The 27,515-nt window shown below is 43.4% G+C and overlaps 1 protein-coding gene across 2 annotated transcripts in view; it reads left to right on the forward strand.

Moving 5' to 3' along the window:
* The first annotated feature begins 596 nt into the window (after nt 1-596).
* The window catches only part of JAKMIP2 (janus kinase and microtubule interacting protein 2), a 562,748-nt gene continuing 535,829 nt past the window's right edge, over nt 597-27,515 (forward strand). The window contains exon 1 of one of the 2 annotated variants that reach the window (XM_069652427.1): nt 597-717. The gene's annotated coding sequence lies outside the window, so the exon portion shown is untranslated. Of the gene's footprint in view, nt 1,043-27,515 lie in introns of both variants that reach the window. The other variant, XM_069652428.1, reaches the window with a different exon arrangement.

Genomic DNA, 27,515 nt, shown 5'->3' on the forward strand with positions numbered 1-27,515 from the left:
GGATTAATGTGCCCGACAGAGACCAGTGCTGCAGTGCCAACCCACCAGTGATTAAAATTGCTAGTGGATAAATACACCTCCTACAATTATCTCTTTTTAACCCGGGATAACCGAGTCAGCCTTTCACACGTCAGATGCCTTGATTGGCTTTAGTTGTGTCCAATAATGGAGCCTAGACACGTTTACCATGGTCCCTGAGCTGATATTCAGTTTGTGGTGTGTGATAGATAATTAACGAATGCGATAAGACTAGTGTAATATCAGTATTCCATGCAGTGATTGTAAGGAACCCATAGCCTGGTGTACGAGGCCTGGCCTGCAGCGTGTGCTCTCTCCTTGGGAGAAGGAGCTCAGCCCTCCCACCTCTTTCGTTAGCTTCCGCCGCTGTCACATTCTGACTGCCAGAAATATCCGTTCTGCCACCCCCTTCTCTAGCAAATACAGAGGCTCGGGCATTGAGGTGAGAATGGGCGTTGTCATAGCAACCGACCGCTCCAACGCAAGGACGGGGAGAGCGCCTGTCTGTCTTCGTGAGCTCACTGCATCTCTCTGGCAGAGGAGGGGTGAAGGGGGCGGGTACCACTCTCTCTCCATCCTCAGCATCACCAGAGAGCACAGCTGCTGATGTTGGGCTCCGGGAAGCCGCAGCGGCTTCGGCTTCAAAATGGACTCGCATTTCCAGGCTCCGGGCGTTCACCCTTTCCGAGCATCGGCCTGGTAAGCCTTAGAGTGCTTTCGCCCTCTGCTCCCCTCACCCCGGCACCTTTGTTGAGCTTCTTGGCATCTGGATGGGCAGCCGTGTGCTTCAGCGGCAGGGAGTGCCCGCGAATGGGGAATGTTGCCCAGCGATGGCAACGGGCCACATCTGCACAGATTAATCCGTGAATTCACCTTGTCTCTCATTGCGGCTTGGCCATGGGCGAGAGGGATTAATTTGGCTCTGGCGTCGTCTTTTTTGTCGGTGTGGATGTTTTACCTTCAAGGAGCCACTGCCCTAGGCCGGGTTTACGACGCCTTCCCGGAAGCCTAGCTGCAAAACCAGGTGCACGCGCCGCCCTTTAGACCTCTGCCATATTCAATGTGTACCCTTTATGTCTGACGTGCTATACTTGCAGTGCGGTGCTCCCATACTGTCCCAGCAAGCGGTGCACGTGATGCTTTTCAATAGATGTACATTATTAATGCATTCCCTAGCTACCTCCTTCCGGGTCTGCATTGGACTGTGTTTTGATCTGGAAGGTGACATATGGCCCAGTGGGTTGAGCGCCTGCAGCAGGTCCCTGTGTGTTTTTCTCTGGGAGCGAGGTTCACATCCTAGTGATGTTAATGTATTGTGGGGACCTGCCGTGGATATGTGTGTGTGTGATCTGCAAGTCACCGGTTTGAATCCCGGCATGGCTGATGCACGTTATTTTCGTTCGAGCTTTAGAAAATGGTACCTACAAGATGGACGTGATGACACCTATTATTGCCTACCTATTTTCGTGTCTAAGCTGTATATAATGCCAATACAGACGTAATGTTTTAGCAGGAAAACTAACACATAGAGGAAGTGCAGAGAAAATGCTTTCGTCCATTGGCCCATCGTCGTGGATGCATCATTCATGTGCTATCTTTATTAATATTGTGGGCGCCCCTTTGTATGGTTTTACTTGTGCGATTGGGTCCTTAGCTTGAATATAGAAGTGGCGCCACAGTATGGCAATTGGGCACCCGTGTTTCGATTGCAGTTTTGAGACGGGAAGTTGCCACAATGCTTCCTTTTTTTTATCAGTGTGCCATGGCCCTCCATTTTTCTTTGCTAGGGCGACAGTGCTGTGTACTGCTCCACTGCAGAGGTTTCAAGAAGGCTTGGGTTTGTTTGGTTACAGGACTTTCCACTGTTTCACAACATGTCAAATCTCATGTCTTTTTAAACATGTAAAATCTGAAACAAAGTGGTGCATTTAAAGGGATAACTGCCCGGCGAAATTAGCAAAACTTAGTGCCAAGGTGCAGAGACGACTCCGTGCTCCAGTCCTAAAATGATATGTCTGTGTTGTATTAGGGTGAAACATATATATGCCTCAGAGTGTTTTCCCTCTAATTGTATTTCCTCAGTGTGCAATTACTGAAGGTTTAAGAACATACCTTTTTGGGTGTCAGTGAAACTGAGGCATGATGTTAGCCACCATTTGAGTGAGCAAAGCGAGCAAACTTCTAGAAATCTGGGTGTATTTAACAATTACGACATTTCAAAACACATGTTTCTAACTGCAAGGGCTACACGGCTATGCACTAGAGCTACTTCTGTAATAGAGCTCACACAACCATCCAGTGAAATTTGGCACACTAGCCAAAAGAAGTATTATTGCACTGCAGAAAAAAAGTTCAATTGATGTCCCGTCAGAAAATGGTCGTGCTTAGAATAAACAGCCTCAGTTAGTTATTTGCAGAACACTCCATATGGCCGAGAGATAGTGATATGTATTTTTGCACTAATGACGAAATGATGCCAATCTGGAAAAATGATGCCACAGGTCAGACCTTGCCAAGGTCAAAACTCACAGACTTTTAATGCCCACTAGCCATGTCTGCGATCTTTGGAGTTAGGACCATGGATTAGACTATTCTCTCCCTGCATCATTCCCAACCTTAGCACGTATCTGCATGTTTACTATTCACCCAGTGAGAAGATTGTTGGGTTGTATTATACTTCAGCAAACAGGGCCAGATACCATAATGCCCCAGCTAAAATGTATAGCCATTGTTCATAGTACCCCAACTAATGGTCCTATCAGATGCAATTATGAGCAAACCTACAGTTTCACGTATGCACAATATGCTTGCACAGTGCTTTTCATAATGAAGCACATGTCACTAATATACCTTTCCATTCTGCTCAAGTTGCACCTTTTGACTGATTGCCTACATTGTGTTAATGTTAATGTTAAAGGACATTTGTACTGCGCACTATCACCACTGGAGTGGTCCCCTGGCGCTCTGGCGGTTCTGAAAGAGCAGGGGAGGTTGAGTTAGTGGGAGGAAGCAGGAAAAGTGCAAGAGAGCAGTGATGTGCTGTTGGCGGCCTCAGCCCGGTGGGTCCGTTGGCTGGGCCTGGGGTGTTTGTGGCCGGTAGTCGTCGTGTACTGTTGTGCAAGGCTATGTGTGTTTTTGTTTTGTTGTTGCGATGTATTGAAGTTTGTGCGGTTTGTTGTGCTGTAGGTTATGGTTGTGTTTGGTTTGTAGTTTGAGAGGTGTATGCAGAAAGGGAAATTGTTAGTAGGGTTGGTTAGTTTGCGTCTCTATCCTGAATTGATGCGCTCGGCTTGCGTAGTCTCCCCTGATGCGGTTCTGCCCTGATCTCGGTCCGACTGGCATACAGGTTCCTTACTCCTCTGGTCCCTGCCTCTAACATGCTCTCTCATAGCTCCCCTTATCCTCCCTTCATACTCCTGTGGCCAGTGCGCCTGCCAATGACAACCTCTCAGGTAGTGGGGTGATTGCCAATATCTCAATAATTCCACACCACTGTGGTACCTGGCGGTAGTTAAGGGGCGGGTGAAAATGTTGGTGGGATTGTCTGGGGTAGTTGACTCAGTCTCCGTGCGTGCTGCCTGTGTTCCAGTCTATTGTTCAACTCACATGTTACAATACAAGGTCAGACACAGTGCCAGCATTTCCCAATTGTTGGAATGCAGTTCATTAGTGCTAATGGCTACCGAAACAGAGAGCGTGTAAAGGAAAGTGACCCAATTGGGAGTAACAATATTCACAAGGATATATTGTCATCATTCAAACTAAGTTCTGGATTACAACACCTGTAGAACACCATTGAGCTAAAACGTGTATATAGGCCCTCCTGATTGGGGTGCCCCCTGAGTAACTAAAGGTCATCCAAACGTGGACCCCTTTCTCATTGTGCCTTATAGAGATTTAGCTTCCCCTCACTAATGAGGCACAACAAGGCCGAAACACGTGTCTGGGGTTGCTGATGGTACTCTTGTTCAGGGGAGAACTGCCTAGCCTGTCGGTGCTTGTCTTGCCTTTTGGGTGGGGTCAGACTGATATGCAAATGAATATTTCTCCTCCGTAAAGGGTGCAGTGAGCTTAAGCATGCTTGTAGACCCTCCTGTAGATCCTCCTAGTGTACACCTCATAGAACAGGTCATTTGAACCATGTTCGTCCTCGGTTGAGGGTCTCCCACACCTTAGCGAATTGTGTAGAACACCAGCATTGGCCTGGTGGAGGTTTTGCAGCAGGGTCCTTTGAGCTCAAACTTTGCAATCTGGCAGCACCCTTCACCCATTCTTGTTTTCCCTTTTTCCTCACCTCCTCAATGTGAGTAGCTCTTGCCTGATGGACATACTGCTGGAGACCATACAGTAATCTCAGCGCGGACTGTAGACTCAAGATCAAGACATACATTTTCATGATGGTCGATATATATATATATATATATATATATATATATATTACATGGCCACAGTAGTGGCCATGTAGTTATGGTTAAGTTGGTGTTTCCATAGGAAGAGCACTTTTTGAGCGGCTTATAACTTCGCTCCCCCTGGACGAATCCTCACCAAACTTTGCAAAAAAAGTATATGGCACACTCTGAATTTTTATGCAAAGTTTGGTGGTGAGGATTCGCATCGAGGGGGGGCGAGAGTTATAGGGGGGGTCCCAAAATTTCTTTTTTTCCCATAGACTGAATGGGAAAAAAATGTTGCTCGCGCCTACAGCCCAAACCGCTGGACGAATTTTCACCATATTTGGACCAGGAGCAGCGGCTTGGTCCCAAAAGCGTGCTTTTGCAAATTTGGTGAAAATCCGTCCTGTAGTTTTTTTTTAAATGACCAAAAAGTAGGTAAAAAAAATAGTGATATCTGTGTTCGGTCCGCAGACACACTTCCCTGTTCGCTCCGCGGACAGTGTCCTGATTGGCCGAGTGGCTTACGTCATGTCCGCGGACATATGGCGTGTTCGCTGATTGGACGGTGTTAAGCATGAAGCGCGTCAGATTTTCGGTGTCCTGAAGACGCTGTCCGTATTGTTCTGTGGCAAGCTGAATGTGTACTAAGAACTCTTGCGGTGTCCTGAAATATTCGCAAATGAACAAAATGGGTGTGTGTTCTAAGAACTCACGCGGTGTCCTGAAGACGCTGTCCGTATTGTTCTGTGGCAAGCTGAATGTGTTCTAAGAACTCTCGCGTTGTCCTGAAATGTTCCCAAATAAACAAAATGGGGGTGTTCTGAGGACGCTGTCCGTATTGTTCGTTGTCAAGTTGAAAGTGTTATAAGAACTCTCGCGGTGTCCTGAAATGTTCGTAGGGGGTGTCCTGAAGACGCTGTCCGTATTGTTCTGTGGCTAGCTGAATGTGTTCTAAGAACTCTCGCGGTGTCCTGAAATGTTCACAGATAAACAAAATGGGGGTGTGTTCTAAGAACTCATGCAGTGTCCTCAAATGTTTGTAGGGGGTGTCCTGAAGACGCTGTCCATATTGTTCTGTGGCAAGCTGAATGTGTTCTAAGAATCTCTCACGGTGTCCTGAAATGTTCGCAAATGAAGAAAATGGGGGTGTGTTCTAAGAATTCTCGCGGTGTCCTGAAATGTTCGCAAATAAACAAAATGGGGGTGTTCTGAGGACGCTGTCCGTATTGTTTGTTGTCAAGTTGAAAGTGTTCTAAGAACTCTCCAGTGTCCTGAAATGTTCGTAGGGGGTGTCCTGAAGACGCTGTCCGTATTGTTCTGTGCCAAGCTGAATGTGTTCTTAGAACTCTCGCGGTGTCCTGAAATGTTTGCAGATAAACAAAATGGGGGTGTGTTCTAAGAACTCACGCGGTGTCCTGAAATGTTCGTAGGGGGTGTCCTGAAGACGCTGTCCGTATTGTTCTGTGCCAAGCTGAATGTGTTCTTAGAACTCTCGCGGTGTCCTGAAATGTTTGCAGATAAACAAAATGGGGGTGTGTTCTAAGAACTCACGCGGTGTCCTTAAATGTTCTTAGGGGGTGTCCTGAAGACGCTGTCTGTATTTTTCTGTGGCAAGCTGAATGTGTTCTAAGAACTCTCGAGGTGTCCTGAAATGTTTGCAAATGAACAAAATGGGTGTGTGTTCTAAGAACTCACGCGGTGTCCTGAAATGTTCGTAGGGGGTGTCCTGAAGACGCTGTCCGTATTGTTCTTTGGCAAGCTGAATGTGTTCTAAGAATTCTTGCGGTATCCTGAAATGGTCACAAATAAAAAAAATGGGGGTCTGTTCTAAGAACTCACAAGGTGTCCTGAAATGTTCGTATTTTTCTATGGCAAGCAGAAAGTGTTCTAAGAACTCTTGCGGTGTCCTGAAATGTTCGCAAATATACAAAATTGGGGTGTTTTGAGGACGCTGTCTGTATTGCTCGTTGTCAAATTTAAAGTGTTCTAAGCACTATCGCGGTGTCCTGAAGACGCTGTTTGTATTGTTCGCTGGTAAATTGAAAGTGTTCTAAGAACACTGGTAATGTCCGCGGACATTAAAAGTTTCCATAGGCCATAGTTGAAATGTTTGAGTGTATGGGTGTGATATGCTGCGGTGGTTGTGGCCAGGGCATAGAGTCCCTGGCCACAACCACCGCAGCATATCACAGTTATAGTTGCTTATAACTTTGGGTCAAAAACAAATTTATAAGGAACAAAGTTATAAGATATTATGGGTGTGATATGTTGCAATGGTTGTGGCTATGGCATAGAGTGTATAATATACTTACTGTTTGGTTTAGTAACTGGAGTACATGTATTACTTGTTGATTTCTGTGATAAAAGAAAATAGCATGTTAGTATTAGTATTTTGTAATGACTTATTACATTGTATAATCAACATATTTTTTTTTTGACCCTCATATTTAGTAGATTACAAACCAGAGTACTCTGCAATTTGCTCAGTTTCTGTGTTCGTTGCTAAAATCATTGGGTCTGTGGGAGAAAAAAAATCCATGTTGGATTAAAAATAAAAACCTTTTTCTCTTATGCTACATTTTATTTGTTTGTTTGTTTTCAGTGTTCACTTATTGCTTCTGGCTAATGGTTTATACATTGGGTTGTTGCATTTTTTTGGAGCAGTAACATATTATTTATTTGTTTGGATATTATAAAATTTTGGAGCAGTTAGATACCAGTAGGTGTATTCCAACTGTCTATTTATTGATATATTTCAGTGGTATTGATTTATTTGTGTGGATATTTTTTAATTTTGGGACAGTTAGATACCAATTGGCGTATTCTAACTGTTATTTTTTGCTCTAATTTAGTGGTATTCATTTATCTGATTAGTTGTTGTAGAATCTTTGGGCAGTTATATAGCTTTTGGAATATTCTAACAGTTTATATTTTTTTACTACAAGTTTAGTTAAGGTTTAAGAACAATTTATTTATCAAATTTTGGTTTTAAGAACATTAAATAAGCGTTTGTAAGATTTGCTGGTAATCTCTGCTTGTGAGTAATGGTACTATCATTACATTCAAACCATCCACATTTCTTTTTTATATATGCAGTGTAGTGACCTGCATTGGTTGTGGCTCCTGCGTGGTAGATTATACCTATTGTTGTGAAGGTTTTCTTGCCAAGTGATATTTGACAATATGTGAATCCAGTCAGCTTGCAGTTGTTTTTGGTACCATCTGCATTGTAACATAGAAACATTAGTATTACGTATTTACTATGTGTTTGTGTTACTAATGTGGAGCGATTATCTGAATTGCAGGTAGAACATAATCTAGCATGGTTTGCATTTTGTACAAGTTGCTGAAATGGAATGGATTCACAATTAGGTATTGATATATATACGAAGCAAAGCGTTCATTGGGGATTTCTTCTTGTGTCACATTGTTGCAGAGAGTGCATGTATGTTTCCACATGTATGAAATTTGGAAGATTTCATTTATAGGTATGTTTTTGTTTTCTAGTACTTGTAGTAAGTACATTAGAAATTCTTGTGGATCTCCCTGTGAGTTTATAGTGAATTTAACCATTCCAGCACAGTAGTCCAATTCTTGTCTTATTCCATAAACACTTTATGTGTTATCAGGATTGCTGCATTTCTGTGAAGTACTAACATTTGCAAACACAATTGGTCTGTACTGTGTAAGTAAATGTTGTCAATAATTGGTGGTAATTGAAATAGAATATTCTTTGTTACATTTGCGTAGCAACTTACACTAACTATATTTGAGAGTTTAAATGGACCAGGTAGTTCTGTATCTGACTGCTTTTTTTGGAGTTTGTCTTCCTTCTTTGAAGAAGTACCTGGTTTATTTTCCCTAATTGATTCTTTTTTGCTTGTGGTATTTGATGAAGTATTAGTTTCTTTTATTCTCTTTGGAGGATTTGCATTGACATCCTGTTGCATTTCTGTTTGATTTATTTTTCTTTTATAATGTTTTACTTTTTGTGGAACAGAATATGTGTTTAGATGGGGGGTGTATAGTGAGCGAAGTCTATTGTATTATAAAATGGAAGGAATATCAGCGTTTACTTTACTTGCATCAAAGTTGATTAGAATTAGTCTGTCAAGTGTATGTAAGCGTGATAGTGCTACGTAGCTCATGCCTTCTTTAATTACTGTTACCAATATCTATCATTGCTTTGTCTAGGGTAAGACCTTGTGATTTATGAATTGTGACTGCGTATGCAGGAGTTAGAGAAAATTGTTCTCTGCGTACATACATGTCTTTGAAGAGAAAGAATCGAGCTGTTGAGCGTTGTGCCTGGAGAGAGTTTCTCAGATATTCTTTTTGTTGAGAGAACAACAGATAGCTATGGCTGTGTGTTCCAGAAAACAGATTGTTTGGATTTTGGGAGATTCATGGATACATTGGTTGAAGGTGCATGCAGAAAGCTGTGGAGTAGCTGTAGATCTTGGATTTCCACATGTGGAAGTACACTGGCATGGAGAACGTGGAATGAAGTGGTTGGACTTGCTACCTCTTTGTGCTACTTTGGAGACAGAGCAACATCCAGACATAATTGTTATTCATTGTGGAGGGAATAGTTTAGGACATGTGTCTGGAATTTCTTTGCAATTTTCTATGAAGGAAGGACTTGGGAAGGTCATGGACATGTTTCCTAATTCTCAAGTAATATTTTACGGATTGCACAGAGACAAATGTGGCTTCATCCTTCTTCATTTGGTCCACGAATGGAAAAAGCAAGGAGCAATGTTAATAAGGCTATTTGTGCCTTTCTAAGAGATTTTGGCATGTCCTATTCTCATAATGAAAATATTATGTTTCGTAGTACATACAGATTCTTTTGACAAATATACAAAATGCATTACGACCTATTTTAGATTTACAGCATCTATTTTGAAGTAGGTGTTAAGTATTTATAATTTTTGACATACAAACACCTCCCAAAGGCTCTTTTAAGAGCCACCACTTCCTACGAGAGAAAATTGCAATGGTTATGATAGCGTACCAAGCCAATTTTTTTGATGTCCGCGAACTGTCCGCGGACTTCTCAAAAATACAAAGGGCCCTGCTTCATTTATTTTCACTTCTAGTTTTTAACTGTAAAAGGCGGCTCTGAAAAGAGCCTTATTTTTTTTGATTTTTGTAATTTTGTATTTTTTTGTGGTTTTTTAGACACTACACACTAGAGGAGGGTAAAGGGGGGACACCAACAACAGGGATAAGAAAGGGCGAGCTGAGAGAGGAAGATGTAGAGTGGGTTTTATTTGGGTAGTGAGCAGGTCTTCTCGTGCTCTGAGACGATAGTCTCAAAAGCACTCCGAAGTCGCTCCCCCCTGCAGAGTACTGTGTCACAGTACATACATACAACTGTGACCCTCGAAAGGTAAGGGTCATCAGAATTCTGTATGGCCTGTGAGGCAGCTTGAGGAAGGCGCTGTCCCACAGAGGTGGTCCTTGCGGTGACAGGATCAGAAACAGAGGATGAAGTAGAGGAAATCAACCTACTACGTTCTTCACAAGGTACAACCTTGCGAATAGCCCCAGAGTGAAATGACCTCAGGTGTCGCTTCATGGTCGTGGTCCCAAAGCTGTAAGAACCGTGCTTCCCGCGACTGTGTATCATTTTGCACTCATTGCAGATAACACGGTTCGCACGAGCCTTAGGACCATTCCCATAAATGGAAAATAACCGCCACACCCAAGACTCACGTCTAGTGCGGGTAGTAGGGATTTCTTCTACCTCATTCTCGTCATCCTCTTCTTCCTCCTCTGCATCCTCACTCCTGTTCCCCTCTTCAGGCCCTTGGGAAGGTGGTGGTGGTGGAGGGGGTGGTGCTGAAGCAGGTGCAGCACCAGGAGGCAGTTCTGCAGCCAGGGATGCCATCTCGATGCTGTAATCAGCAAGTTGCACAAGAAATAGCTGTGCTCTGAAGAATAGCCAGAAACACAATGAGAATAAGCTCTAGGGTGTGTTCTTTTATAGGGGCGTGGTCTTTTGTACGCGGTTCATGGACATGCGCGCTGTTTGCAGACAGATCGAACACAAAAAAGGGTTCAAAAAGCTTCAAAAGATATGTAGAAACTCAGGATTACTATGTGGGACTTGTGCCATGATGAGTTTTTATGGAAAAATATTGTAGATTACTCGAAAATGTACTTTTAATTTGTTCGGGGACAGGACACGAACAGTGTCCGCATTCAGAACACGCGATTAGCGTTGGTGCGGTTACATGATCCCTTCGCGAACATGTCCGCGAAGGAAGCTCCTGTCCGCAGGACACCAAATGCACGGACATTGGTTTGCGCATGCGCCTTGATGTTCTACGGACAGTGTTCAGGTCCTGAATTAATTACAAGTGCGTCACACATCAAACACACATTTCTGGACATCGCGTGTGTTCTAGAACAGTTTAACGTGCTAGCGAACATTACGGACAGGTATAGTGTTCTTTAGGACACCTCCATTTTCGTTTAATTACGAACATTTCTAATTCTGCCCCCTCTTCATAAAATCCCACCAAACTTCGGAAAAACATTCACATCTAAATGTATTATCAGTTTCCCAAATTAAGTGTAGGTTCGTCAAATGGTACCTCATTTATAAGCCTTAACATTATTTTGGGACCCACCTCTAATTTTGCCCCATCATGACAGAATCCCACCAAACTTTGCATACTCACTCCGAATCAGCTCAGAAATATGCATGCAAAATTTCATGCAGTTCCATTAAGTGGCGCCAAAGTTATAAGCCATCCAAGAACTGCATTTCACCAACCCTGTAATGCTGAGGTGTCCGCAAACTTTTCAGGACTGTTCGCGAACATCCGAACTGTTCGCGGACATTCACAGCAAAAAACACCCGTTTTTTTTTTTTTCTTCTTGAAGCCATATCCCATCCACATCACCCCTCACCTCCCCAGAGATTATTTGATAAGTTTGACAAGTGCAATGTTGTGTTTTTTAATATGTTTTTACTGCAATGTCCGTGGACAGCGGTGAAGTCTGTGAATCCAAGATGGCGGCCATTTCTAAAAATCGGACGCACTTCACGCTCTTCACCATCTAATCAGCGAACACGTCGCATGTCTGCGGACATGACGCAAGCCAATTAACCAATCAGTGTCCTGTCCGCGGAGCGAACAGGGAAGTGTGTCCGCGGAGCGGACATAGATATCACTATTTTTTTGTGACCTACTTTTTGGCCATTTTAAAAAAAACTACTGGTCGGATTTTCACCAAATTTACAAAAGCACGCTTTTGGGACCAACCCGCTGCTCCTGCCGCAAATTTGGTGAAAATCCATACAGCGATTTGGGCTGTAGGCGTGAGCACATTTTTTTCCTCATTCAGTCTTTGGGAAAAAAAGACATTTTGGAACCCCCCCTATAACTTTGCCCCCCCCGGACCAAACCTCCCCAAACTTTGCAACAACAAAAAGAGTGGGCCATATACGTTTCTTGCAAAGTTTGGTGCGGATTGGTCCAGGGGGAGCGAAGTTATAAGCCTCCCAAAAAGTCCTCTTCCGATGGGATTAGCAACATAACCATAACTACACGGCCACTACCGTGGGCCGTGTAATTATATATATATATATATATATATATATATATATATATATATATATATATATATATATATATATATATATATATATTCAGTGGAAAAAACGTTGTTAAAGGGACGTTATGGTTAAGTTGCGCTACAAAAAACCAATGAAATTCAAAGAAAAACTTTGTTCAAGGGACGTTATGGTTTCAAGTAAAATCGAAAAACCCCAGAAATTCGTCAGTTATGGTAAGCTAAACAACATAACTCGCGCCACCACCGTGCACTGCTAAGACTAACACCCAGGACATCAAAAATGAAATCACAAATGTCACTACTGGTTAAGCCTTGCCTGTAAGGCAACCATCTACTGTCTGAGGTGAGTATGTGAACCAACACCCGATGGAATAATAGAGTGCCAAGAAAATGCAGTCCTCCATATGTTGACAAAAGGTTTACATCCAACCTAATGCCAAGATACATAATGCAAGTTTTAAAGACCGTTTTCAATAAAGTGCATAGATCAAGCCTTTCATTCGGACACATGTCTAAAGCTTTACAATAAAGTGCATAGTGCTTCACTTTTTGTAAACACATCCTAAAGTGCAAAGTGCATAAGGTTTCATTTTCAGTGAATTCCTAAGGTGCATAGTGCTGGTATGAAATTCCTTGTATGTATATATATATATATGTGATGGATGTCTGCTATCTTCTGTTTGCACTGGATATCCAACTTTGCTTTGTTACTCAATCTTCATCACCCCTCACACAACAGCCCCCCTTCACACTGTGTTGTCCTATGTTTGGTAATTAGAGCAATTGCTAACTCTGCAAACTAACTGATGCTATAGGTTTGAATGTGCATACACTTGCATTTACAGACACACATATGTTGACATCTAGGTATGTATGTAATGAGACCATAAACCGGGTGGATAACAGCATGGCGCTGAATGAGGTGTTGATATGATTCAAGTTTGCATATATAATTAAGGTGGTTAGCACTGTCCTCCATCCACTTCAGATTCTATGTAATAAAATCCATGTTGCGTACCAGTCACTTTTAATTCATTAGCAATGGTCTATGTCTGTATAGCAAGGGGCGATACACGGATCCCTGCAGTGTGAGGCGGTGGGGATGACTGAGGTGGCAGCACTGATGAAGGCCTTGAGCGGCCAAAGAGGATTCCTCTTTGTACAGTGAATGGTCTCCACAAATGTTGCGAACATTCCTCATAAGTACATTCCTATGTATTTGATGCATGCATTTTTTCTATAGCACATCTCTTCTGCAACAGAATATATGGGTGGTGTCACTGTGCCTATGTTTACAAACAGGGTAGCAACCATTTGGCAACTGATGGCAGAGTAGATGTGTCAAATGAAACCATAGGGGAATTGTGGAGGTAGTGTTTGGCTCTCGAACGGTGTCAAGAGGCTTGGTGTGTAGGTGGGATATGTGGTTGGGGGAATTTCTAAGTGTTCATAGGGCGGCTAGGGGTGATTGGATGTTATGTCGTTACAGAGAGCCTGGAGTTAGGTTGCGGTGTGGTCCTGATATTTATTTGGAGTGAGTGCCAGAGGTAAAGGCCCAGACTATGAAGTATTAACTGCCAAGGTGGGCCTCTTACTGTTTTGAGATGAATCAGAGAATTTTTCTGTCTAGTAGTGCTCCATTTTCGGATTATAGTCGGTGCGTTTACGATGTAGGTAGGTTTATTTTGTGTGTATGCCTTTTTATTAGGATGATCATGTGATAGAATGCCATCTGATGATATAAAATGATGCAGGTAATTCTGCTGCTGAAAGGGAGTTCTGCTAAACAGACATGGGGGCCTCATTACAAGTGAGCCTACCCGCACTGTTGTTACCGGAATGGCACGCTACTGCCGGACTTGTAATGAGGCTCATAGACTGAACCAACACACAGATGCATTCAGCTCCCAGCTCTGCATTGGCGTAAATGAGGGTCAGAGGGCACATGTGCATCCCTGACAGCTGCTGGAACACAAACGTTCCTGTAGTGGAGAGCTCTGTTCCATAACCAGCCCCTGGGAACAATGAGGCTGGGGGACGGGACTGCTGTTTGAACAATGCCTCGCTGATGGCTTTACTGGAACCAGAACCATGCTCACTAGTGATGTATACCTATAGGAGGTAGCCAAGATACCTTGAGTGGGTTACAGAAAAGAAGGGCCCACCTTATCCCTGACTATCCTTGATTGGGACTCCCATCAACCCAGAAGTCAAGGAACAGCTATGAGCCCTAATTCCCATATTTAACCACTTGTGAGCTGCAGCTACCCGGACATAACCCGTCTGCCAAAAGCTTCTTCGTGCCATGTGCCGGTGTTGCTTGGTCGAACAGTGTATTGGACCAAGACGAACAGTTTACCAACCCGAAGCCAAATCATCGCATCAGCCACGCTCAACAGTATCCTGCCCCCAAACTCAATAATAAGCTACTGTGAAAAGACCCTGCACCCCTGGTCCACTTTTAGGAACACAGTGACTTCTATGCCCCTCTGGGCCCCTCTTCTCAACCTGGTTCTTTTAAGACACTCTTGAACATTGACATCTACCTAGAGTGCCATTCTACAACAGCTTTCTGTGTTTTCTTTAAAGGAGTGTGTTTTTGCTAGTGATTTTGGTTTTTTTTTTTGAGTAAATCATTTCCTCACCATTCATTCCAGTACTCTGGCAGAGCAGTAGCCATTTTGTCATAGTTTATGTGTGTGCATTTTATTTGAGCTTTAAGGGGGAGTTCACGGTGAGAGCTGTCTTGGTGGCATGATGTGTTTCCAATGTGTCAATTTATCTTCAGCATTTGGAGAAGCTGGAATCTAGGTCAGATTCACATTGGACTAGAAGACGGAGGTTACAAAAGGCAAGACGGGGGAGAAAAGAGGGCTGAGGGACTGATTTGAAGAGGTTGGACGGGAGACTTTTAAGGTGCCATAGCGGGGAGATGTTGTTTCGTTTATATTCAAGTGAAATATAATTAGAGGTCATAAAGAAGACAAATGGTTTTAGGTGTGATGCTAATATCTGGGGTACAGCAAAATTGGGGAACACTGACGAAAAATCTCACAGTGGTGTTTGATGTCTTTTTTTGGGCCAATGGGAGAACATTATATTCAGTGTCATTTAGATCAAATCAGTTGACCAACATGCCTTTGGTTGCGCAGTCAAAGGCAGTTTGCTAGTCAAAGCACATCATGCGAGACCTTGATCAGTGGCAATAACTGTGGTCGTAATGGCCAGCAAGCCAGCAATAAAAAAAATAAAAAAAACAGAAGCTCTAATCAGGGCACTTAATTGGGCGGATCAGACAGCAAAAAGGATAAACTGAGTGGCAGATACTTGAGGCACTCTGCAGGTTAGCGAGATAACACTCAATGTATGCTAACCTAAGAGATCAAGGAAGATCCTGTTGACCTGCATGGACATGAAGGGTCTCCCATGACCTGCATGAGTACATGAATACATGCATCTGGACTTATTGCCACTTTCTGACACCAACCCCTTCACTGCTAAGACCCACCATACTCACAAGTGAAAATGGATATGTTTTATAACTTGTATACTTTGGGCCTGACACAAACCCTGATTCATGGAGCTGTGCAAAGTGTATTTTTGCCCTGCAAAGTCTGGGCAAAGTCAGCGTATAGTCATTTTTGCAGTTCAAAATGACTTTGCACGGCAAAAATACACTTTTCGCGGCTCCATGAATCAGGGTTTATGCCGACAGTGCAAAGTCACTTTTCAGAAGTGCAAATTCACTTTGAACCAGGCAAATATTCCATGAATCAGGCCCTTTGTGATTCATAAAAGTGAAATGCGCAATCAGAACATGACCTGGGATTACCTTGTGACCTTTCACATTTCACAATGACTCTTTAAGGGAATTCGATGAAGCAGTAAGTAAATTGTGAAAAGGTTACTTGGTGGTGATATGCTTTCAAGGTCGTTTTTTAAACAAAACAGGCCCTTAATTGAAATGTAATGGGAAGGATGTGTCCTTAGGACAAATATGTCTGTATAGACCACCTCCTTCTATTCACACTTTGTCACTGTTCATGCACGTGGCTACATGAGGATGGCATGTATTGTTCGCATATATAATTTTCTTTTCTGCATACGACCTGACGAGTTCCTCCTCCTTATCTCTGAATGTATGTCTGTTCGCCAGCCAGCCTGATATAACATCCATATCAATTATGTCAAAAACACATAGCTCCTTCACCTTTTGTGTATAACGTGGGCTGAGGGAGGCTATAATCTCAGAAGGGGAGTGAATGCCAGACAGTAGCTAACCAAATAGCAATAGCACAACAGGTCCAAAATAAAAGAATGCCCGATCAAGGTTCTATAATCTACCTCAATTAAACAAATCATTCGAACAACTAACTATTAACACTAAAACTACCACCCCTGTCAACGAAGGCAGATAATGCTGAAGAAATATGTACAGGGACTCTGGATACTTTAGCAGGGAGGAAAAAGTCAAGCATCGCAAACATGCCACTGTAAGGATATGTACTTGAAGAAAAAAGGTGAAAGAAGGGCCAGTCTCTCGGACCCCAAAAATGTACCAAGTGCACAGGGGTTCTTAGGCGATTCAGCAGGGTCGAACTAGGCTTCAAAATGCAATGACTGTGGGCCGGACAGGTTTCAAAGGCAGTGATTTGCATTGATCCCAAGTGACAAATCAGCATTGAGTTGGGTTTGAGCAGTGCTCTGTGATGTTCAAAGGCGTCATTGAGCGATGCAGGTTGCTTGGTCACCAGGAGTGGTTCGACAATCAACTCTGATTTGAAACAGTGAGCGCCGCTAGTTTGGGTCGATGAGCGACGCCATCATCCAGTGGTTTGAGTCGTGCTGCGATGCAAAGTCCTGCCGGTTCGATGCTGAAGCATGCAGTGGTTACAAGTTATCTTCACGGTGCACTGAAGCTCGAGCCGGACAGTTGATGACACTCTGCTGGGATGATGCAGCATCAAACCGGTTTGATGATCAAGCAGCAGAAGTTTGAAGTTCGAAGGTGAGTGCTAAATGTAGCACTGCAGATCCTGGTGGTCTGAAAACAGCAAATACAGTTCGATTGTGGTTTGAAGTTGTTTTAGTGATGGAAACAGGAGTCCTTACTGCTTTCGTTCTCTGGATGCTGTGAGTTTTACTCCAGGCGCCTATAAGGCAAAGTGAGTCCTTTTCAGTCTGTTTTCCAAGCATAGAGAGTTTTGCTAACATAGTGATAGGCAATGGTCTTCTGCAAAGTCAACCCCAATGTGCCATGCGGATGGATAGGGAGTAGAGCTTTCCTCTGTCTTAGATCGACTGTCTTTATCACTGGTAAAGGACTTTGCAAAGGACTGCTTTGCCAACAGGTTCCAGATTAATTCGTCTTAATGTCTGTGGAGGTCCAAAAGTGTTTCAAAGAAGGAGTGGGAGACTCCCTGTTTTATAGGTCTGAGGCCACAGGGGATTGGATCAATGTAAGTATGCTTTAAGGGGTACATTGGTACAAATTACCCTGGCCTCTTGATGTCATACGCAGAGTGGCTTTTTCCAGGGGGAGTGGAGGGGACAGGAAAGAATGAAAAGCCCACAGTAAAGCAAGATGGAGGAATCCTTCATCAAGCCCACTTGCCACTCTAACAGACGTAATTCCACCCCTCTCTCTGTTTGCAACTTCAAAGGCTGGCTCCCTTTGGTGCCCTCCCCTATAGTGAGGCAGGCTTTTCATATGAAAGTGCCTTTTTGAATCCGGATTCTCAGAAGATCCCCTGGTGGGAGCTTCTGGGCCTGGCAGAAAGGAGTCAACAGAGAGTGGCATCCTGTCTTTGCCCCATTGACTGGAATGCAGTCAGGCTGCCTGGAATCCACATTTCCTCTCATAGCTTGTCTGTGCTCACAGGGTTGACACTGGTATGAATCCAATTTGGCGTGGCTTTAATAATCATGTAAACTACCAGCTAGCATACCCACACATAGGCATGGTTTATATTTCAAGACTATACTGCCACCGGGTGGTAGTTTATCATAATTATTATGGTTTTGTAACCAAGGTGCCGACCTATATGCGGCCTCTGCCCTGCAGTGGCTTTGTTGCCACAGCAGCTGTGAAACAAGACGTCTCAACCTGCTCTCTGCCAGTGGAGAGCAGGAGCTGCAGTTAAGGGAGACTGATGCAGTGTGATTAGGTGTATAGTATGCTTTTGGCATGGAGTTTTCTGAAATAGAGATCTGATCAGCAGACCACTCTTTCTGAGATGGAATTACCGGCATCATTTTATTATTTAATACAAATCAAAAAAGCCAGGGCTTTTACACACTTTATTTGTGTCCAGAATGTGCAGAGGCTGTGTACTTCTACTATTAGACAGCCCTGCACAGTGTGGGTCTGAATTGCTAGCATTTGCAAGATTACAGGTACCTGCATCAGTCACAAGATTGCTGTAAAAAATTGAGGAATGTTTTATTTTGTTCTTTAAAACTCCATTGCAGATGTTGTACCCGAAATGTGTTTTAGTTTAAAAGATGTATGATTTCATTTCTATTTTGCTATGGACCTGTCACACTTTTAGGATATGGACTGGCAATAGTGGGACCTGCATGCTAGTGATAAATATTTAGAAGTTATGGATGCATATGATTTTTCACTCTGATAGAGCATGCACGCTAACGCACTGGGCTTAAAAGCGTGTTTTGCGCTGAAACCGCCTTTGGTAATTCTCAGATGTCTGTGAATTTGTTTACCGGAAGTAAACGGCCAAGCACTGCTGTGAAGGGGACAACGGGTCAGTGGAGTCTTTCACAAGAGGCTTGTGGCCAGGAGATGGGTTATCAAGTCACTGCCATGAGGCAGAACTCTATGGTGGGAATGTAATCAAGGATACCCTTTCATGCTTAACCTCCTCCAATCATACACAGGCCCTTAGCAAGCCAGTCTGTCCCGAAGTTCGTCCTACCAGTGATGTCATCAATGACATTTGTGATGTCATCTTTCTTGTCCTGGGTGTTAGTGTTATAAGTGCACAGTGGTGCGGGCAGTTATGGTTGCTTAGTTTACCATAATTGGGGACTGTGCAGTGTTTTTTGGTTTCACTGTGAAGTATAACATCCCTTTAACAAAGTTTTTTTTTTTACTGAATGTACATATATATATATGGTGGGCAACGAAAACAAATAAGCTAAACATGTGATGTCGTCAGTGATATCATCAGGGACATTTCAGAGGACAGCTTTCATGTTCTGGGTGTTAGTGTTAGCAGTGCACAGTGGCGATGTCAATTAAGGGGGCTCAGTTTGCCATAACTGGCGAATTTCAGGGGTTTTTCGTTTTTATTTTGAACCACAATGGGGAGGGCAAATATTTATTTTTTTAGTGAAGTGCACAGGTTTTTCGTAGGGCAACCTAACCATAATGTCCCCTCAACAAAGTTTTTTTTGTAGTGAATTTTACAGGTTTTTGGCAGGGCAACGTAACCATAACGTCCTTGTAACAAAGTTTTTTTTAACTGAATGCCATAGGTTTTTAGTATTATAAATGCATCATAACATTACTTAAACAAAACTTTTTGACTACATTTATAAGGGTTCTAATAGTAACACATAAGCATAGGACTGTAAAGGAACATTTGAAGTAACTTCCCACCTTTCGAAGAATTCCACTTTATCATATGCTGATGTACAGCATACAGCATGGGGGCGTGTTCGAACAGTCATACACACTTCACAATGACACGTGTAACTGGTTGATAGTGCGAAAGTACATTGGGTTTTCTTATAAGAACTTATAACTGCAAAATTTCTGGCGCAGAACTCCACAATGCAAGTGTGCATCAATATAAGCAAGAGTGCATACCGACGTTTCTGGATCATTCACCCCCATTGCTCCCCAAAGAGTGGGGGATGAATGCCATTGGCAATTGAGATTTTATACAGCAGTAATTCGTGGTACCAAGAAAGAGGATTTTTTTGTCTTCAAACGCCTGCAGCGTTCCCGGATGAAGAAAACAAATCTTTTTTCAAGATGGCCAACATACAAAGGGAAGACGGACATTGGATAGAAAGCCTTCTTCGCTTTCCATTGCAGGCTGCAGAAAGCAAAAAGGAAACTGTGTTACCATTATGACAGCACCACATTTCTGTTCCTTGATAAATGTGTGGTTATGAGCAAGACGTTTACCAGAAAGGCAGTCCGTGGTGGACATGGCGACCTCAATGCAATGTTTTCTCCCTTGCAGTAAAGGCCAGTAGCCATATCCCCGACATTGTGGGCACTACCCATACATAGAGGCTACCCCTCAGAGACGGAAGCTGTACCGTTAAATATGAAAAAACTATCACATGCACAACACAAAGCTTTTCAGTCATTGTCAATGACCTTTACATACATGTGTTGTACATGTGCTAATTTTTTTTCTGCAAAAATGTGAGTAAAAACAGCAAAGGAGTAGTGTACTTACATTGACATAAAATGCCAAACAAACACTGTGATGCGAAGCGCAATGACGTCAGAAATACTGGATGCAACACCATTACCACTCACCTTTTGACACATAATTTTGTAAGTGACACAGGTTGAAAGGTGTGAAGATATGTGTATTGGGAGGGTCTAACCATATATTATTGTACAAACATTTCTGTGCATAGGGCATCTGGGTGACAGAAATTGGCCTGACGGCACTAATGCATATGAGATGGGCCTGACCCCCCCCCGTAGCCAATGCAAGTGGTATGGAGTACCTTTCTCCATAATGTTCCTTGACAGCTTAAACAAATGCGTCCATACGGACGGACGTGCCGTGATGTAGCACCTACAAAAGAACACATTACGACCTGCAACGTAGCATGCCACATTGTGAAAACAGAGAGTACATTTGTAAAAAAAACACTAACGTTTAAAAATGTGTCCAGTAGTTTTATTTCACAATAAAGTGAGCGAAGTCATCACCCTATGCAAGTAGTAAGGTAGTTTTGTTTCACAATGAACTGTGTGAAAAGATGGCACTATTCACTTTTCCATAGAAGTATTAAGTTTGTCTCTTTGGTCGACAATGACAATGTTAAAGGTCACATTGTTTTTCACACAGAAAGTAAGCGTTGCCGCCACAATAGTCATTTTCCTCCCACATTGATGTGCGAGACGACGTCAACTGCTGTGATCTACACCACCAGAAAGGATGGAATGTTACTTCTTATAGCGACAGCAGCGTAGGGACACAGAGGTCCCACATGATCATCCCAGTGAATTATGATGCTCAGACAGCCGGTTATGAACAGTTGCAATTGACGGTTAAAGAACCCGTCACTTGGCATCTGTAATCTGTGACAATCACAATAGGGAAGGAAGTATCTGAGGAGGAAATGGGAATTAAAAGATGTATGAATACGCAACCTTTGGATAAACCACAGTTGTACTTTTCAGTAAAAAATGAATTCAATAGGAGGAAATGCAGTGGGACCCTAGGGATGGCGACAATGTGCAATGTCCATAATTGGAAAAATAAATCGAACGGCACAGAAAGCTGGAACGTCATTATTAATAATACAATTTTGTTTGGAAGTAGCTGCGCGGTGGAAGAGGAAATAAAACGTGTATCATTGCACAACCTGTGCACAAAAAAACATTCTAACACATACCTTTTTTTATTAAATATTATTTTAATTTGGGGAAATGTAGTGGCACCCTACAAACGGCGACAATGTGCAGTGTCCATAATTGGAAAAAAATTGCAACGGCACATAAAACTTAGGAAAATAATAATTTTTTTTACAAAATAAAACATAACGTCAATTCGGTATATAAGCAGCAAAAATACACTTACATGATGTGGAGCGCCTCCATTGTGTTCGCTGTAGTCGGACACTAGTGTATGTTGAAGACTGCCTGTTCGGGAACTAATTTCTCAAATGTTTTTGAAGCATAACCTTATCAAACGATATCTTTTTCAAACTGTTACTCCCTACATTCTTTCTACTCTTTCCCTGTACCTCAAGGTTAAAAAACAAGGGACCCTTATGGGTGTCGACAAATATGCGGCCGTACTGAGCTCATGTTGAAAAGAGAAAATGCAGTGGCCTTCACTCCGAATACAAATACATTCTCATTTTGCAACAACATATCAGCATCTATTATGAGTACCGCTACTGGCGTGCACGTGCAGAAGAGCTGTGTGTACGAAATAGAGCAGGTGGCTGCCTGAGATTCCCGACAGTCTGACTGCAGTAATGTTGTTTATGTATTGTAAAATGGACGCAGTAAGTTCATTTCGTACAATGAGTAGCAAGTCCCACTGTACCGTATGACAGTGCTAACAAGAATACTTCAATGTTTGACTTTCCACTACCACGTCTCATTAACGCTCACCTTTCGAAACAGTGTTCCATAAGTGTTATAAGTGCATTGGTGCCTTCTTCGTTTAGGTATGTTAGTGCCAATGTTCGCGTTCAACAGAAAACGAAGTAAACATGGCGGACGTATTGAAAGATTAAGACGCACTTCACTCTGTGCCACAACGCAATCAGTGAAAGCGCAACATGGTCGCGGCCAGCACGTCACGGAATAGCCAATTGCAATGTTCTCCACAGAGCGAACAGGGAAGTGTGACCACGGAGCGGACATAGATATCACACATTTTTAGAGATATACTTTTTGATCGTTTGTAAGGGAACTACTGGATGGATTGTCACAAAATATGCAAAAGCACGCTTTCATGCCCAAGCCCCTGCCACTGCCTCAAATTTGGTGCAAATCCGTCCAGCGGTTTGCCCTGTAGCCGTGCGCAAAGTTTTCCCCCATTCAGTCTATGGGAAAAAAAAACTTTTGGGACCCCCAGTATAACTTTGCCCCCCCCCTGGACCAAACTTCATCAAACTTTGCTAAATGATTCAGAGTGGGCCATATACTTTTTTTTGCAAAGTTTGGTGAGGATTCGTCCAGGGGGAGCGAAGTTATAACCCGCCCAAAAAGTGCTCTTCCTATGGAAACAGCAACTTAACCATAACTACACAGCCACTACCGTGGCTGTGTGATAGATAGATATATATAAAATAAAAAAATCAGTGATTTACGGTATTTAAGTTTCGTTAAAAATGGTATTCGTTATTTTTTTTTCGTTAACATCACTGGATACTGTTGCCATTAACCTTTTTGGATAGTACTATAGTTGGTTTTGTGAAGAATGCCTTTAACCTCTAACCCCTGATTGTGCCTGTTATGTGAAACATTTCTGTGGCTGTTTGTGCATGGGTGAGAAGTACCAAAACCTCTTAACGGGTAAGAATCAAGCTTGAAGGAACCGCTCGACACCAGAGTGACTTCTGATGAGGAACACACAGGTTAAAGGCAACAGGGCCCAAATGAATCACAGAATCACCTCTCCTTCAGCTTTCCCATTGATAACTAACTAACCGATTGAATTTAGACATGAAACTAAAGATTTGTCTTTTTTTAAAATAAAACTCATTAGCAGCTGGGGCAGGTGTTACCGCCAAACAGGTTCCTCTAAAGGTGGGCTGAACCACTCGTCCCCTCCTCCTCTTTTAGTCTGCAACTCTGCCTCCTTCGTTATGCCATACCCGCGCCTCAATCTCCCCTATGGCTCCCACTGCTACACAGCCTCATGCACACAGACCCACTTACCGGCACCTTCTTGTTCTGTTTTGGCTCCCAGCGCCTCCTTATTCGTAGCCAGAGAAATGAATAGGGAACTCTGTATGGCCGGAATCTTAGGTGTATTTTTTTGTCAAGCAGTGGTCATATGCTCACTGGAGCGTGTAATTTGAAACAAACTAATTGTTCTTAGCATGGGAGGGTTGGCCCTTGGTTGCTAATATCAATACATTTAATTCTGCGGGCTTCACTGACCATTCACAGCATTATAACTTGGGTCCTGGTTTGTTTCTGGTTCGGCAAGCCCATGGGAAAGGGTATTATTATTATTGCTTGATTAATACCATTGTAATCAGTTCCTGCCCCAGGTCTCACTGCGTCCCATGCAAGATTTGTGGGCGTGCCCCCCCACACCGTTCTAGCCTGTGCGCATAGTAGGCCTAGAATAAAATACCAAGCCACAATAAACAGCTGGACTACCTGCATTAAAATGTCATCCTAGCCACCTAATAACACAAAAACTGCTTGATTTATCATAGATGCCCAGAAAAGAAGTCATGCCAAAGTATGAACGAGCTAGACTGGCTACTCCAAAATGCATGTCTAACCAGGTATAACTCATACCATGCTTGATTTATCACAGATGCCCAGAAAACAAGTCATGCCACAGTAAGAAAGGGCTAAAGCTGCTACTCCAAAATGCCAGTCTAGCCAAGTAATAACACATAGCATGCTTGATTTATCACAGATGCCCAGAAGACAAGTCATGCCACAGTAAGAAATGGTTAGACTGGCTACCCCAAATGGCCAGTATAGCCAAGTATTACACAACCATGCTTGATTGTTCACAGATGCCCAGAAAACAAGTCATGCCACAGTAAGAAAGGGCTAGATTGACTACTCCAAAATGCCACAGCTAAACCAAACAATCATTCACCCAGCTGCACATACATCACTCACTCACACACACACACATTACAATACACACATCATAAACACACAGCAGAGCCCAAATGCATAGACAAAAAACATTTTTGTTTGTTCTGTTGATCCTTCTTCAACAGATAAGGCCTCCGCTACAGCAGACTCCTAGCTCCAAGCTCAACTACGCAGACAGGAACCCAGGTTTCCGGTTTTCCTGTCTCATGCAGTAGGGCTTAACAGAAAGTAACCTTCTAGTTGCAGCATGGCACTCCTGACCACTGTGCCATAACTAGAACATTCCTTTAAAATTGGAGCACATGCACTTTGACTTCGGAAAGGAGTCAGATCATTTATTTTTTTTATCTCACCTTTTTAATGTTTTTCTCATTACACAATATAATTAAAACATTAACTCCGGAGGAGTCCACCAACCTTAACATTCAAACAACTCTTGGGTCCAAGATTCGGCAACACACAGTGATAACAGTATTTCATGCCCACGACTTTGAAGCAGTTTAGATAAAGTATATAGTATACAGTTTTCAGCAGATTATTGAGCATTCGCCCACTTTCCCCAGACCTCATTGGCTTCCTCAGGGCAACCTCTAGCCGTATATACTCGCTGTTCCATCGCTATGCATAAATCCACATCATTAAGCCATTGTGCATGTTCCGGAGTTATGTTAGACTCCCACAGTTTAGCAATGTTACATTTAATCAGTGCTGTGGAGGTTGAAAACCGCAGTTTATCATAGTGCGACATTGATCCCTCATCTTCCACACCCAAAAGCATTAGTTTAGGATCTCTAGACACAGTACAACCCAGGACCCGCGATAGTATATTACAGCATTGTTGACAATATCGTTTTATGTGAGAACAGTCCCACACTATGTGGACGAAGGTGCCCTCCTCCTGTTGACAGCGTAGGCAGTTAGTCTTCCTTGGGTACATCAGTATTGCTATCCAGTCTTCCGGCAGGATCGCTCCCACATCTCTTTCCCACTTGGACTTCAAAGTCACTAATCCAGGTGTAGCGAAGGAGGTAATGACATTGTACATCACAGAGGTACTCCTGTCCTCTGTTCGGTCTAAGAGTAGGTTTCTCTCTATGGGAGTGCATTCTGCCATATTACTCAGATCAGGGAGGTGACACTGTAGTGCATGACTTAACTGAGTATGTCAGTACCGCTCCGTATCAGGGAGGTTAAATTTGGCAGCCAGATCATCGAAGCGTACAAACTTCCCTTCTGTGATCCCATCACCCACTTTTGTTATCCCCGCTGCTATCCACCTCTGCCATTCGGGAGCTTATCCAGCTGAGATAGATTCTTGTTTTCCCATAGTGGTTGCGCTGGGGTGATTTTCCCTTCCCAATTAATGTATTTGTCTGTTTCTGCCCAGATTATCGTCAGGTGGGACGACATAGTTCTGGGGGGTATTAGTGTTAGTTTTCTGATACAGGGATTCCAGTGGGGCTGTTTTTGCCCCCCTTGTGGTATCGGGTCTAATGTGAGATAGTGTTGTATCTCCGTGTAGCAGGTAATTTATTACTGCCATTTGGCTTGCCCAATAATATGTCTGCAGGCATGGTAGCCCAATACCCCCTCCCAAATGGACCGCTGCAGGGTATGAAGTGCTAGCCTCGGGCGTCCATTGCTCCACAGGAGCTTCCTAAGGATCCTGTCAATCCTTTGAAATTCACGTGTGGGGACGTGTAGTGGGGCATTTTGAAGGATGTACAAGAATCATGGCAAGGTCATCATCTTGAATAGCGCTGCTCTCCCTAGTAGGGTCAACGGTAGGGCGATCCAATGTTTAACATCTTCTGTAAATCGGTCTATGATTGGATGGAGATTTCTAGCCCCATATTCATTCAAGTCTGTTGTGATCTGCACCCCCAGATATCGAAAGTGGCTTCTTTCAATACGAAAACATGCCGTCCATGCTGAGTCTGGGATCCTCGGATCATCACCAGGGGCACCCCCCTGTCGGCCCCATGTCACTTCCTTAACGGTGCATGTAGAGGAGGTGTTGCAATGCTCTGTGGTGTGTTTTAGCTGACACGGAAGTTACATTTCTGTGGTAGTTCGGTCCGCAGGTCTCAACCTCTGACTCCGACGCCTTCACTTGCACAGCCCAAATAGACTCTTTTCCACCTTGCAGACAGTGGTGTTCTCCGAGAGAATCCCCGAGTTACTGTACTCAGCCAAACGGTGGTCCTTGCGACCACAACCCATATGTTGTGTGTTTTGCTGAAAAAAGTTTGTCTCGTTGGGCTAAAATGTCCTGTATGATTCTGCCGGGTTGGTATGTGCGTGGCTCAAATCGTTTGTGGTACTTTAGGGATGTGTGTCAGGTACCCTTGTAGTTGTTCTTCAATGCCACAAGTTCAACCATGCGCAGTCAGGTGGGGCTGCTATGTTTACTCTCCCCTCCGGGGTCCAAATATTTGCTGGCTGCCAGGCATAATACTAAGTTGCACTTTATCACACTTACTCCCGCTCCATTTCTCCTCACATGAGATATCTGCGCGCCACACCATGTCTACTTTGCACAGACCCAGCCGATAGTATTTCTTGTCAGTTTATCCCACTGCCAATCTTGCACGGCAATGGTCTCTTTCCCCAGCCGGCTCCTTGGGTGCCTCAGTGCTTGGCCGCTATGTTCTTACTGTGAACTATGGAGAGTTTGTTCCTAGGCAGCTCAGGGTTCCTTTAAGTTTTAGCAGTATATTGTGGATAGTGCCAGGTTAACCAGTCAATCACAAATGAGAGGTTGCTATCATTAGGGTCCTATTACTATCTGCCTGGCTCTCCACACAGCGAGGACCGTATGTTTGGGTCCGTGTGCTAGCGTTGGTTGCTGTCGCCCAGATAGCTAGCAGGGTATGGGGGTTGTTATCTCCTGCGCGCACCGCTGCACAGTATCTGGGCTATGGTCTTATGTCTATCAGAGGACTCCGGGAGGCAGATGTACGCCGATTGTATGTCGAGCAGTCACA

The sequence above is a fragment of the Ambystoma mexicanum genome, chromosome 3p, assembly GCF_040938575.1.
Source record: "Ambystoma mexicanum isolate Mex_15411 chromosome 3p, UKY_AmexF1_1, whole genome shotgun sequence".
Lineage (NCBI taxonomy): Eukaryota > Metazoa > Chordata > Amphibia > Caudata > Ambystomatidae > Ambystoma > Ambystoma mexicanum.